Below are 13,698 nucleotides of genomic sequence, written 5' to 3' on the forward strand. Positions count from 1 at the left end.
CTGACTAATCTATCATATCACAATTTTAGCAGATTCCACAGTATTATGACTGAACTGAGTGTTGACCAGGGCATTGGAAACATTCCATTCTCCAATGTGACCATTAAAAATTGTCATGAAATACTTTATAAAGATTATTGCAATACATTTTTTTCATATCTGCAAACCTACTTATTTATTATTATTATTATTATTATTATTATTATTATTATTATCCTTTCGTTATATGGCGCCACAAGGGATCCACAGCGCCCAATTACAGAGTGCATAAATTACTAAGTAAAACAGGAAAACAGTGACTTACAGTTGCAGACAATATAGGACTAGTACAGGGTACATAAACATAGCTACAGCAGCAGACGACACTGAAATAAGTATTAGGGTGGCAGAAACCACGTGATTTGGTGCCGTCGAATATGGCTTTAGTAAAAAAAGAATAAGCACATGAGGGAAGAGGGCCCTGCTTGCGAGAGCTTACATTCTAAAGGGGAAAGGCAGGCAGACAGGGGTGACACAGATGGGGTGGACAGTGAGCATGAAACAGGGAATTAGGATGAGATTAGGCTGGGTTTTGTGAAGAAGTGGCTCTTGAGAGTCCGTTTAAAGTTTTGTAGAGAGGTTTACCTTTGCATGTACTAAATACTAATGTATCCTATGTATTCAACTTTTACGATTCTTTATGAATATAACAATTCATACATATACAGTAAAATCTAAACTACATGCATGCAACGACACGCAAAAATAATCAAAATAATTGTACATGTCAACCCACTTGACTCCAGGAAGTATGGGACTTTTATATTAGGCACCTGCTATTTTATTTTTCCTCTTTTTTTATTTTTATTTGACAAAATATCACTCGCTGTCGCACTAATAAGGCCACAAAGCAGCAGAAAGCAGGGGGGATAATTAAATATGATGATAGAGGTCTCCTGCTGTCTTAGCTATGGGTAAAAATATACAAACAATGAGCAGAGTCTTTCATGTTGCCATTTGGAGATTTGATTTGTGATGTGACTAAGCTGGATTCCATAAAATCGCATTATTTAAACACAGTGACAAATGAGGAAAGGGATTAATAGTGTTAAAATGTTTTATTTGATAGTTCGTTGATAACCGACATTGAAATCTTGCAAGAACCTTAAACACATTTTGAAGAGACGTATAGAGACTGAGCTATAGCAATTTAATAAGGGCATCTTCCTAATACAAGACTAAAATATGTCACATACCTAAATTAAAACAAGACGGTTGTCCTATATCTGCCAGGATAAAGGGGATAAGTCAATAAAAGAGCTTCTGTCTCTAGGTGCACTGAGGGGGGGGCTTCTGTAGAGGGTATGCAGGGGAGGGTACGCCCTTCTGCAATGCCACAATCACACTTTATGGCAGGATGCACAATAATTATATACAGAAAACAATATATATGTTTACTGTATACTGTATGTTGTGTTAATAATTCTGTTTACATCATAATGACCATTATTTAGGTCATTTTTTAGTTGCACACCAGTAAAGGTTATGTATTATCAATTGGTAGGTTTGAGTGCCCCAAACAGTGAGAGTACTTTTTTAATTTCCCCTTTCATCTGTATATTCCAATGAGAGGCATATCAAGAGAGGAAGAGGCATAGGCGTTTCTATAATGGGTGCAGTGTGTGCGGTGCACATGGGCCCCTAGGTCCAGGGGGCCCACACTGCACACTCTGCACCCACAGAATATACTTACCCCTCTGGAGTCCCCGCGGTGGCGGCTCTGCAGTGCAGGCACATGTAAGAGGGTGGCGGTGCGGTGTAGTGCCTGCTACCGTGCAGGTGTAGATTCACCACTTACCAGGCGCCGCACTCTCTCACCTTCAGGTACAGGAACCTTCAACGGACCTGGAAATCTTCAGTTGGACCCGCACACGGCGATCCTTTCTCGGAGCTGACGACAGACGAACTGGGGGAAAAGTAAACTAACTTAAGAGGGGTATCATCCCTTCTACCACCGGAAAAGGGGATACCCCAGGGGGTGGCGGTTAGGTGTAAGGTCATCATGGGCACAAAGCCTCAGCCACCCAATTCTCACACACTCGCACTCGCGCGTAGTGTGATAAAGGGGTCCTCACGTCCGTGAGCAAACTCCTAATCCGGTGCTCAGGGGACAGACAAAGGGACAAACGTACACAGATGCTACTCACTGTTGTCAGTCTTGCACTGCGATCTTCCTCTCCACTTACAGGTTCCTGTAAGGAGGCAAACAAACAAACAAACAGCCGTGCAGGGTCCAACCCTATACTGGTGTAACACCACTACACTAACTATAACGGCAGAGCCCTCAAACTAGCTCTGTGTGTGTGGTGCAACAAAACTAAACAAACTATGCGCAACCTTGGCGACCGAGCGGAAACAACACACATATCAAAATCACAACAACAGTGCAAGTTACTACCATGGTGCTATCCCGTTGATCACTTATATACCTTCTCTCTGGGGAGTGGGCACCGTACAGCTCACCCACCTCCCGTACACTGTCTTTCCAGGGGCTCAGGCCGAGCGGGCCTGCCTACCTAAACACCACGGGGTGGCCTGGGCCTAGTGCCCAGTGCCACCTTTATTCACCTTTGGAGGGCCTAGCGCCCCTATTTGCACCCAGGCCAGAGGCCTGACATCACCCACGGGCCTAGCGCCCGCCTAACAGAGGCCAGTTGGGTGACCTGGGCCTAATGCCCAGGGTCACCTTATATATTCCTGACCACCACAAACTGAACTAGGGCCTAATGCCCTCTAATGTCCCACAGGCCTAGTGCTTGTAATTGCCCACGGGCCTAATGCCCGCCTATCTTGCGCCACGGACCGGGGGGGCCCGACTACATGTGGCCACGGGCCTAGTGCCCGATCACCCGGTCGTCTAGGGAGGAAAGGGGGGGCACCTTACAAGGGCCTACCGTCCGTTGGGAGAGGCACCAGAGGGGAGCTTCGTTAGCGCTTCTGCATCCCTCCCCTGGTGGCCTCTCCGGGTCCTCCGCCGCACTCTTCAGCTGCTGGCCCGTCCTGGCCAGTGGCGTCGCCTCCGCTCTTCAGTGTCCAGCCACCGCTGGACAACATCTTCCCGGAGCCTGGCATCTTCTGGCCTCTTCCCCGGCCTCAGGACCTCCCTCCGCGACGGTTCCGGTATGAATGGTCGACCATGTTATGGTCGACAGTCATTAGGTCGACCACTATTGGTCAACATTAACATGGTTGACATGGACACATGGTCGACACATGAAAATGGTCGACACGTGAAATGTCGACATATGAAAAGGTCGACATGAGTTTTTTTTACTTTTTTTGGTGTCGTTTTTTGCGTAAAGTGACTGGGAACCCCAATTAGTGCACCGCGTCCCCTCGCATGGCTCGCTTCACTCGCCATGCTTCGGGCATGGTGCCTTCGCTCCACTACCGCTTCGCTCGGCACACTTTACCGTTCCAATCGTAGTCCATGTGGATCGTAAAGTATGGAAAAGTTCCCCAAAAGAAAAAAAGTTAAAAAACTCATGTCGACCTTTTCATGTGTCGACCTTTCACGTGTCAACCATTTTCATGTGTCGACCATGTGTCCATGTCGACCATGTCAATGTCGACCAATAGTGGTCGACCTAATGACTGTCGACCATAACATGGTCGACTATGTGAACGGATACCCTCCGTGACGTCCTCTTCTTCCTCGCGCCGCCCAGAGCTTCACCGCTCTTCGGCGTGGCTTCTTCCGTCTTCGGCTCCCAACCGGCTTCTGATGTCACACGCCAGGGGCAGGGCCTATGACGTGGCGAGCGCCGATTGGCCGGCGCCCCGCGAGCCGCGATTGGCTCGCGGGCGGCGCCGGATTTGAAATCCCACGGATGGCGCTTTTCATTGGCGACCAGAATGGCGCCAAGTTTAAAGCGCCGCTGCCGCAGTGCTGCCCAACGCCGCTGACAGTCTGGTGCAGGGAAACGTCTGATCCTTGCACCAGACACCCGCCGCTGCAGCACACTGACAGGCGCTGGGGACAGACACACTGTCCCAGCGCTGTAATGCATGATTTCCCGCAGGGGACACAGATCCCCTGCGTGATGCTGCTGGGATGTGTCCTGGGGTACAGGGCACATCTCTACACACAAATCACTTTGAAAATGGCCGCTGCTGCCATTTCTGAGTGAATTGCGCATGCTCACTGGAGGCATCCCCAGGAACAAGGCACGGGCGCAATGTTCCTGGAGACCTGTGCATGCGCAGTAGGCTCTGGCGTGAAGCCAGAGTCTACTAGCTGCCGCAGGGGCCTGCGACGGAGGCTGCACATGGGTTCCCTCCTCTCTTAAAACACAGCTGGGAAGAGGCCTGTGTGCAGTCTCCATCCAAAACCCCTCCTCTCTAGCTGGCAGAGCAGTAGACTCTGGCTACTAGGGTCACTAGAAGACGTTAGCACTGTCCTACAGTCTAGTGTGTATGCGCAGGATGCTGGGAAAATGGAGAGGCAGCCATTTTCCATGTGATTTTCCTACTCTGCGTGCATGAAACGCCGGGAAAATGGCTGCTATGCCATTTTCCCAGTGGTTTTTGCAGCGTTGCTGCCACCGATGTGGGACTCCAGAGATTAAGTATTAAAAAATGCCTGCAGGGTGTGTGGTGGACTCAGGGGCCCATGTGCAATGCACACTCTGCACCCATGATAGATACGCCAGTGATTCCAATATTAATTCTCATGGGTGCACCACCACACTTTTTATAAAACAACTGTGATTACATTCGATTTCTACTTGATTGTGGAATTCCCTACTGATTTATCATACCAATCAGAGAACCAGTGATTAGGATCATCCTATTCTCCCCTGTTCCCTGGATTAAACATTATGTTAGGGAATTGTAAACTCCAAAGGGACAGAGACAAATGTTCTCTGTACAACGCTGTGTAAATTGGTGGTGCTAGATAAACAACAATAATTGTATGCTGTGAACAAGGACCAATTGATCCCTAATCCAGGTCAGGTTTTGAAGAGCACTATGGGGGCACACAAACATGTAAAAGCCACCAACCGTGAAGTACTTATCCAAGAGACAATTACATGGATATTATGACCTTAAAACACAGCAAATTGTTATCATTATTTCATTTGTTATCAAGTATTTCCATATAAACATTGTAAAAAACTGTACTTCTGCTTAACTATTCACAAGCCTCGTTAGTTTAACTGTTGTCATTACTAGGGACGTAAATAAACTCATTAGCACATATTGTTTGTCAAATGTTCTCAATTAAACCAACTTTTTATTGGCTAAGTAATTATTTTAGGCTACCCAACAGGCAAAGGGAGATGCATCAGTAAAGTTATTACTTCTTATATAGTCTGATGCCCGGGTGCCTTGGGAGCCAACATTTCGCCTACTGAAAGAGTTGAACGGAATACTTTTGCACCAGTTTAAAGTTCCAGGGATACCGACTGTTTCTTACAGGTTTAAAGTAGAGATGAGCGGGTTCGGATTTACTCGGTTCTTAACGCCAGAATTATCGCAAGTTCTTATTTTCTGGATTTTTCTTATTGGCTAACCAAAACACGTGACATCCGTTAGTCAATAAGGAGGTTCGAGTAAATCCGAGTAAATACGAGTAAAACCGAACCCGCTCATCTCTAGTTTAAAGCTTTGACAATCTGGGGACATATGTAAGAGAGTCTAGGTTTGCCAGAGGTGTGGGATGCCGTTTTATTTTAAAGGGACAATCATTTACAACGCAAAACCAAGGCATAAATGTCAGAAAATGGCTGGCGTCCTGCACCTCCGACAAACTTGGACCCTATTATATATGCCCCATAGTCTTTGATCTTGACTTTACATTCCCCAGTCTGTAGAATGACTGCTCGGCACTGTATACATTTGCAGAATTTAAAATCTAAACAAGGTAGATAGTAGTCAGATCTGTTGTGATACAGTTGGGACAGGACTCTGCTGATTTTGCCATCTGCTTTCTGATAGGCTTACTGTGATTGGCTGAGCAGTACAATAGACCACTCCAGATTGGTTGCCTAGTTATTAACTTGCTGGACTCACAGAAGATTAATTATTTTGCATTAGGTGCTGTTTGCGAGTAGTAGATTGGGTTTCTAATGAAACAAACATATCTACAGACAAATTGAGATGGTAAGGAATACCCACAAGACACAAATTATATATCTATCCACCATACAAGTCACAAATTATTTTAAACCCATTTATGAATATTTTCCTCTATTGAATTGTCGCCTGTTTGACCAGGGGTGTTAAATTGGGTTAATTTGTGATCATTTAAGTTTGCAATGAGATAAAATCTCCTGTGTTTAAGCGTTGCAGTTCTTTCTTAAAATAATGCTTGATGTAATCTCTGCTACAGTTTTCTTTGTAGCAGTATGGAGGGACTTCTGACTTTATTAAATGTCAAGCATCACAGGTCTGCAATGGAAACATTGTCTACAAGCAAATAGCTGTGTTCTTTTAGGTTTTTGGGTGCTATTTTCAGAAAACATACTAAAAAAGTTCCATCACATACTATTTTCTGCAAACTCAAATTCTAGTTTTCAGTATTTCCAGAATTACTGTATTAAGCTTTAAAAACCAAAATTTCATTATAGTGCTTTGAGAAAATTTTTCATACTATAATTCGATCAAGTTTTGAAGACGGAGCATTCTAAGAACAAAGTGTGTGTGTGTGTGTGTGTGTGTGTGTGTGTGTGTGTGTGTGTGTGTGTGTGTGTGTGTGTGTGTGTGTGTGTGTGTGTGTGTGTGTAAAAAGGGGGGGGGGATTGGGTGGTTTGGCTATTATACTTATGAAACTTATGAAATATAAAGTGGAAACAGTTGAGAAGCTTTCAAAGAAATTGTAAATACATTTCTAGTTAACAATAAGAACCCTAAACATAAGTGTATAGAGGAAATATGCTGATGAAATACAAGTGGGCTCATTTATCAACGAGTGATAAAACTCATTTGAATAATAAAACTTGTTACATATGATAAATGGTGCTTGAGCCAATCAGCTCCTAACTGACATTTTTCAAACACATGACAGGAGCTGAAAACATGACAGTTGTGAGCTGATTGGCTGGTGCACCACCATTTATCATACGCAACAAGTTTTATCATCCATAACGAGTTTTATAACTTATCGATAAATGAGCCCCAAAAACTTGGATTGTTCAATGAGTTTTAAGGTGGACTTCCTGAGTTCTCATTTACACTATTTTCCGAGAATCTTGGTGCTATATGTTAAGAGCAGGGGGAAAGATTTCATCAAGATATCAAGAAAATGGAATGTAGACACCCAAGCAGGTGGAATGTCAACATGATTATGGACTGGATGCTGCAAAGAGAAGAGCCACAAGCTGTCTGCAAGAGTAAAAGTATCAAAAGGAGCTTTGAGTGGAAAAGGAAAAGGCAGTATAAGGACTTGTAAACTTGGATAAAACTATTTTTTATGGTTTTTACAATAGAATGGATTTCCATCAATAATTTTTGGTGCTTGAAGTGTGCACCTGCTTTTATTCTTTTTTCCTGCGTGGTCATATTTCAAATCAGCATGCCAAACCCATAAGAATCAGTCATCAAATTGCAGCTGTTAAGCATTCTTATTGCATTCCAGTCAGTGGTGGTTCTACGGGTGGGTAACATGTAATGTGTATAAGGGGCTCTATTATGCCACTATGTGTAAAAGGAGCTCTACTGTGGTGTAAAATGTATAAATGGCTCTACTGTGGTGTAACATACTAAATATTTTTTTGTCTGCAGCTCCCCCATGTCACTCCAGTTTCTTACTACTTAGCAGGGAGAGTAGATTAAGCACTGGCAGTGACCAGTTCAGTGCTTGCGCTGAGGTGACTGATCATGGCGGCTGTGGCTTGTTCGAACCGTGTCCACCACTGGGCTGCCACAATGCGAAAGACAGATGTCTCTATCAGAGTCATCCTTCATTTTTTAGTTTTACAAATTGAGCTGCACCCTCCAGTGGCTGGCGCCCTAAGGCAGCTGCATAAAGCTGCCTAATGGGGGTGCTAGTCCTGAGACTACCCCTGCAATACAGAGTGCATTTGCAAGACCGCCATACTATGTAGTGTACATTTTTTAGACTTCCAAACAACATTCAAGTGTTTTGAGAGAATTTGCCCCTATCTAAAGTGGCTGGGAACTAATTCATGAATTTGGGGCAACAAGGCCTGTACTTATCACAAGTTTCTGCTCGCGACCTCCTGAGGCACAAGTAGAGATCCACATAAAGTAGGACCTTGGGACCGGGCAGGATTGCTGGGTGGACCGTAATGGCGGCAGCGCAATCTGGCACTTAGAAAGGAGAAGCCACTTATCATGGCTAATCTCGTGCATTCTCATGCATGAATGCAGCCATTGCAACTGGCACGGAGATTGTTGTGCAAACACCTTGAATTAGCTATGGGAGCTACAGTAACTCTCTCAAACAATTGAACCACCCCCTTAAAGTACAGTAGTACAACCACCATGTAACTTCATAATAACTAGTTACCTCATCACCAACATTTGCCATCAAGTTCAGAACAAGGGATCCCCTGGGCTAGAAGTTTTAATACCCATGTGGACATCCATTGGGAATAGTAACCTTTTGAGGGTACACATATTAATGTTCTGAACAGGTTTAATGTTCTGTAGCAGTTTAGTTGTGTTAACCCAGAGGGTCCTATGTTCAGAACTTTAACCAGCCCTCACATATTAATTAAAGTAATTTATATATTAACCCCCTCATTACCTCCCTCACTATAATAAAAATAACCATTAATGCCAATAAAAGCAATAACTCCTTCATATTAACCCTCTCAGCCACATAATTACCTCACTTCCATAACTTACCCCCTTATATTTCTTAACTATCCTTAACTATACCCTTTAAACCTCCCCCTTTCCAATTTATCTGTTGATGGGTCAGAATATCTTCTCCAATGGAGCTCCAGCTAATGTCAATGATAGTCCCTGTGGTGAAATGTGATACCCCACTCCTAGTGAGAACATTTACTGTTTCTTTGTAAATACTGCCATTATATACATGCAGCCAGAGCATCATTGGTGACAGTGGACTAGAGCTACAGAGCTAGCGCGTGGTGAATGGGAACTCTCACCCACACACTGTCTACACAGATGTCACATGCTGCTTCAGTTAGAGGCTGGCTCATGCTGCTACTGTGACTGTTGGAGGTCACATGCAACTCCAGAGAGAGGTTGGCTCATGCTGGCTGGTGTAACAGTTGGTGGTCGTTGAGCAGCCATCTTAGGGGGAGGACGGTGGCTGGTCTGGTGTGAGAAGGTGCTACACAGGTTACCTGTAAAAGCCACTGTCCCCGGCGACCGGAGTTAAAGAAATGGCAACCAGAGAGCAGTGAGAGCCTCCTGCAGCATATCCACAGCTTCCAGTTATCGCAGCTGACATGCATTGAATGGGGCGGAGCTGAAGTGGAGTGTCTATTGCTGGAGCTGGCCTGGGGAGTGTGCCGATATAGCTCCCCTCCCCTACAGGGGTGGACCAGAGGCAGCTCCCAGCCTGAGAAAGGGGACGGTGCTTCAGTGAATACAGTGAACAGGAGCTGGTGAGCAAATACTAAGTACAGATGGGTCTTGGCTGACTGAGGCGTTAGTCACGATCAGGCATACGCAGCGTGCCTGGGCAAAGGGGGCGTGCCTAGTCGAAGGGAGGTGCACAGAGCATTTGGCGTTACCTTTAGGTGTAATACCTAAGATCATCCACCAGATGTCGCTTTTTAAAATCACCAATGCGCAAGCGTGTGGTCTCCATTAAAATACAATACTGAACTACAGCGTAAGAACTACAGTACTTTACTGGTACGTCTCATTACGCTACATTATGCTACAGTATGTCATACAGTCTATATCAGTATATACAGTACAGATGCAAATAGTACAGCATATACAGATGCAAACGAACAAGTTACATATACAGTATGGTCTATTGATGTTAGGGATATGTGAGCGTCCATATCCCGTAGTATTAAGTATAATGGGGAGAGATAAAAGCTCCTCCCTAAGTTCCTGGATGACAAATGACTGTGTGTATAGTTTATACAGACGCAAATGATCATGTTAAAACACTTGTGTATGCAGATACAATTAATGTGTGAAAGGAATATTATAGCTCATTGACTTTACAGTATGTACAGTTCACACATGAGCGTCCGAGTCCCCTAACGGCATAAACGAACACCAATGGGAAGGAATCGCTCTTTGCAGTACTTTTACACATAAACTTGAGAATCTTCCATGCAGTGTTGTGGGCTAGCAATGAAGGCTCCCGTCTGCCACGCTGAGAGTCCTGGGTTTAATTCCCAAAGTGCTAATCTTTTTTTTTTGTGTTCCTGTGACATTCACTTTATTATTATTATTATTTTTTCAGTGTAATCCATTGTAAAACATTCAAAGGAAGGGTGCACGCAGATTTCACACAAATCGGGGTAAATCTGCAGGAGCGACTCATTAGCTATCTAAAATACACAGCAGTAATGAGCACCTATAGACATACCAGTAAATATAAATTAGTGTATTCTGACGCAACTAACTGTTCGAGCAACACAGCACTGTAGATCGTCGGCATTAGAGAATCTGTGTTGTACGTTATAAGCTGTTCGTGCTAATTAGTACACTAATAGAACAAACTGTACAGAGATACTAAGGACAGTGATTTGGCATCCAGGAACTTAGGGAGGAGCTTTTATCTCTCTCCATTGTAATCTTTCTAAGTATAGCAGAGAGAGATAAAAGCTCCCCCTAAGTTCTGGATGCCAAATCACCGTCCTTAGTATCTCTGTATAGTATTTTCTATTAGAGAACTAATTAGCATGAACAGCTAATTAGTACCCTAATAGAACATACTGCACAGAGATACTAAGGACAGTGATTTGGCATCCAGGAATTTATGAGGAGCTTTTATCTCTATCCATTATACATAGAAAGATTAAACTTGCCACTCTACTTTACAAGCTGTTCGTGCTAATTAGTACACTACTAGTGTACTAATTAGCATGAACAGCTTGTAACGTAGAGTGGCAAGTTTAATCTTTCTATGTATAATGGAGAGAGATAAAAGCTCCTCCATAAGTACCTGGATGCCAAATCACCATACTTAGTATCTCTGTACAGTATGTTCTATTAGGTTACTAATTAGCTGTTCGTGCTAATTAGTACTATAGAAAATACTGTACAGAGATACTAAGGACAGTGATTTGGCAACCAGGAACTTAGGGAGGAGCTTTTATCTCTCTCCATTGTAATCTTTCTAAGTGTAACAGAGAGGGATAAAAGCTCCTCCCTAAGTTCCTGGATGACAAATCACCATTCTTAGTATCTATGTACACTATTTTCTATAAGAGTATTAATAAGCACAAACAGCTAATTAGTACCCTAATAGAACATACTGTACAGAGATACTAATTACATTGATTTGGCATCCAGGAACTTAGGGAGGAGCGTTTATCTCTCTCCAATATACATAAAAAGATTAAACTTGCCACTGTACGTTACAAGCTGTTTGTGCTAATTAGTACACTAGTAGAACATACTGTACAGAGATACTAATGATGGTGATTTGGCATCCAGGAACTTAGGGAGGAGCTTTTATCTCTCTCCATTATACGTAGAAAGATTACAATGGAGAGAGATAAAAGCTCCTCCCTAAGTTCCTGGATGCCAAATCACCATCCTTAGTATCTCTGTACAGTATGGTCTACTAGTGTACCAATTAGCACGAACAGCTTGTAATGTAGAGTGGCAAGTTTAAACTTTCTGTGTATAATGGAGAGAGATAAAAGCTCCTTCCTAAGTTCCTGGATGCCAAATCACTGTCCTTAGCGTCTCTGTACAGTATTTTCTATCAGGGTACTAATTAGCATGAACAGCTAATTAGTACTCTAATAGAACATACTGTACGGAGATACTAAGTATGGTGATTTGGCATCCAGGAACTTAAGAAGTAGCTTTTAATTCTCTCCATTATACATAGAAAGATTAAATTTGCCACTCCATGTTACAAGCTGTTCGTGCTAGTTAGTACAGTAGTAGAACATACTGTACAGAGATACTAAGGACGGTGATTTGGCATCCAGGAACTTAGGGAGGAACTTTTATCTCTCTCTATTGTAATCTTTCTAAGTATAATATAGAGAGAAAAAAGCTCCTACCTAAATTCATGGATGCCAAATTACTGTGCTTAACATTTCTGTACAATATTTCCTATCTAGCCAGAAACCCCACATCCTGTGCAAGCTGGGAGAACAACTGGAGGGGACCCGACACACGGTTGCTTGCTGCTTCCCTTTACAGTATCACATAAACTAGTAGTTGGTCTGCCCTGAAAGCCACGAGTCTCCTCTTTTGTATGGTACCAGTCCTGAATCTCTGGGACACCCAGACCCAGAGATGTCAGTACGCAAAATGGACCCATTTTCTCGTAGACTATAATGGGCCCGTTAATTCAGAACCACCATGGGTTCCGACGCTTGCCGTGAGCCTTGTGGGGGTCACAGAAACTTGGGGTTGATATCCTTTAGTAGCTAATTGTCTCCCCTTTTATACCAACCTAATTCTGAGCCAATTGGACCCGCAGAACTGGACACATTAAGCTTTAAGACCATTTTAATTGAATTTAATTTAATAGCTCACATAAACCGAACGTCAATGGACCATTGCTTTAACACGTTCGTTTTTATCTGTCCACACTACTTTTATTTATTGATTTATTGGTTTCTTTTTTGGGGTCCAAACAGACAGTTAATATTTTTGACAGCGTCTCTGACCTCCGCTGGTTAATCCCTGCCTCCACCCTCACCCTCCCCTTTATGCTGTTAAGGGACTCTGACGCTCAAATTGGAAAACACTGTATTTTCCACAGCCTCCCCCTACCACCATCCCCTTTCCCACTGCCTCCCCCTACCCCCATCCCCCATCATTGTGTTATGCCGGACATAACACAATGAAGCCCGGCCATATCAGTGAGATCCGTGCAGGGCTCATTGTGTACAGTATTAAAAGAGTTAAAAGTGTTAAAAAATTGCCTGTATGTCCTTTCTAATCTGTATTGCGGGCGTCCCCGCTAGGTTGGCCAATATGATCGGATCTGCTATGGACTCCTGCGTTCGCAGGAAACTGTGTCCGCCGCTATCTTAATAAAGACCGTGGAGATACAACAGTGCACACAGGATTTATCAACGTACATTTATATAATTAGAGATGTGTTATTTCATTATATATGCATTAAGGACGTGACACACTGTCCACCTATGCGCATTTCTCTCCATTATATGGCTTCCTTAGGGCTATAGTCATTGGTGTTGGTTTATGCCTTAGGGGACTCGGATGCATATACTGTATTTCAAAACACGGTATTTTTACCTGCCTCCCCCTACCCCCATCGCCCTTCCCCCCTGGGAGCCTGCACAGTTCATGCAGTAGACAGGTCAGGTTACAAGACATGTGCAACAGTATACTGTGTATGAAAATCACATAGAGTACTGCAGTTGTGTTGGAACAGTAGCAGTGATCCCTTCTCATTAAGTACAACACAGATTCTCACAACACAGATTCTCTAACGCCGACAATCTACAGTACTGTGTTGCTTGAACAGTTAGTTGCATCAGAATACACTAATTTATATTTACTGGTATGTCTATAGGTGCTCATTACAGCTGTGTATTT

General features: G+C 43.5%; 1 long non-coding RNA gene across 1 annotated transcript in view; it reads left to right on the forward strand.

The window, feature by feature from the left end:
- The first annotated feature begins 9,205 nt into the window (after window positions 1-9,205).
- The window catches only part of LOC134935082 (uncharacterized), a 239,421-nt gene continuing 234,928 nt past the window's right edge, over window positions 9,206-13,698 (forward strand). The window contains exon 1 of the long non-coding RNA XR_010179889.1: window positions 9,206-9,584. This is a non-coding gene — a long non-coding RNA (uncharacterized LOC134935082). The remainder of the gene's footprint in view (window positions 9,585-13,698) is intronic.

Source organism: Pseudophryne corroboree, chromosome 6, assembly GCF_028390025.1.
Source record: "Pseudophryne corroboree isolate aPseCor3 chromosome 6, aPseCor3.hap2, whole genome shotgun sequence".
NCBI lineage: Eukaryota > Metazoa > Chordata > Amphibia > Anura > Myobatrachidae > Pseudophryne > Pseudophryne corroboree.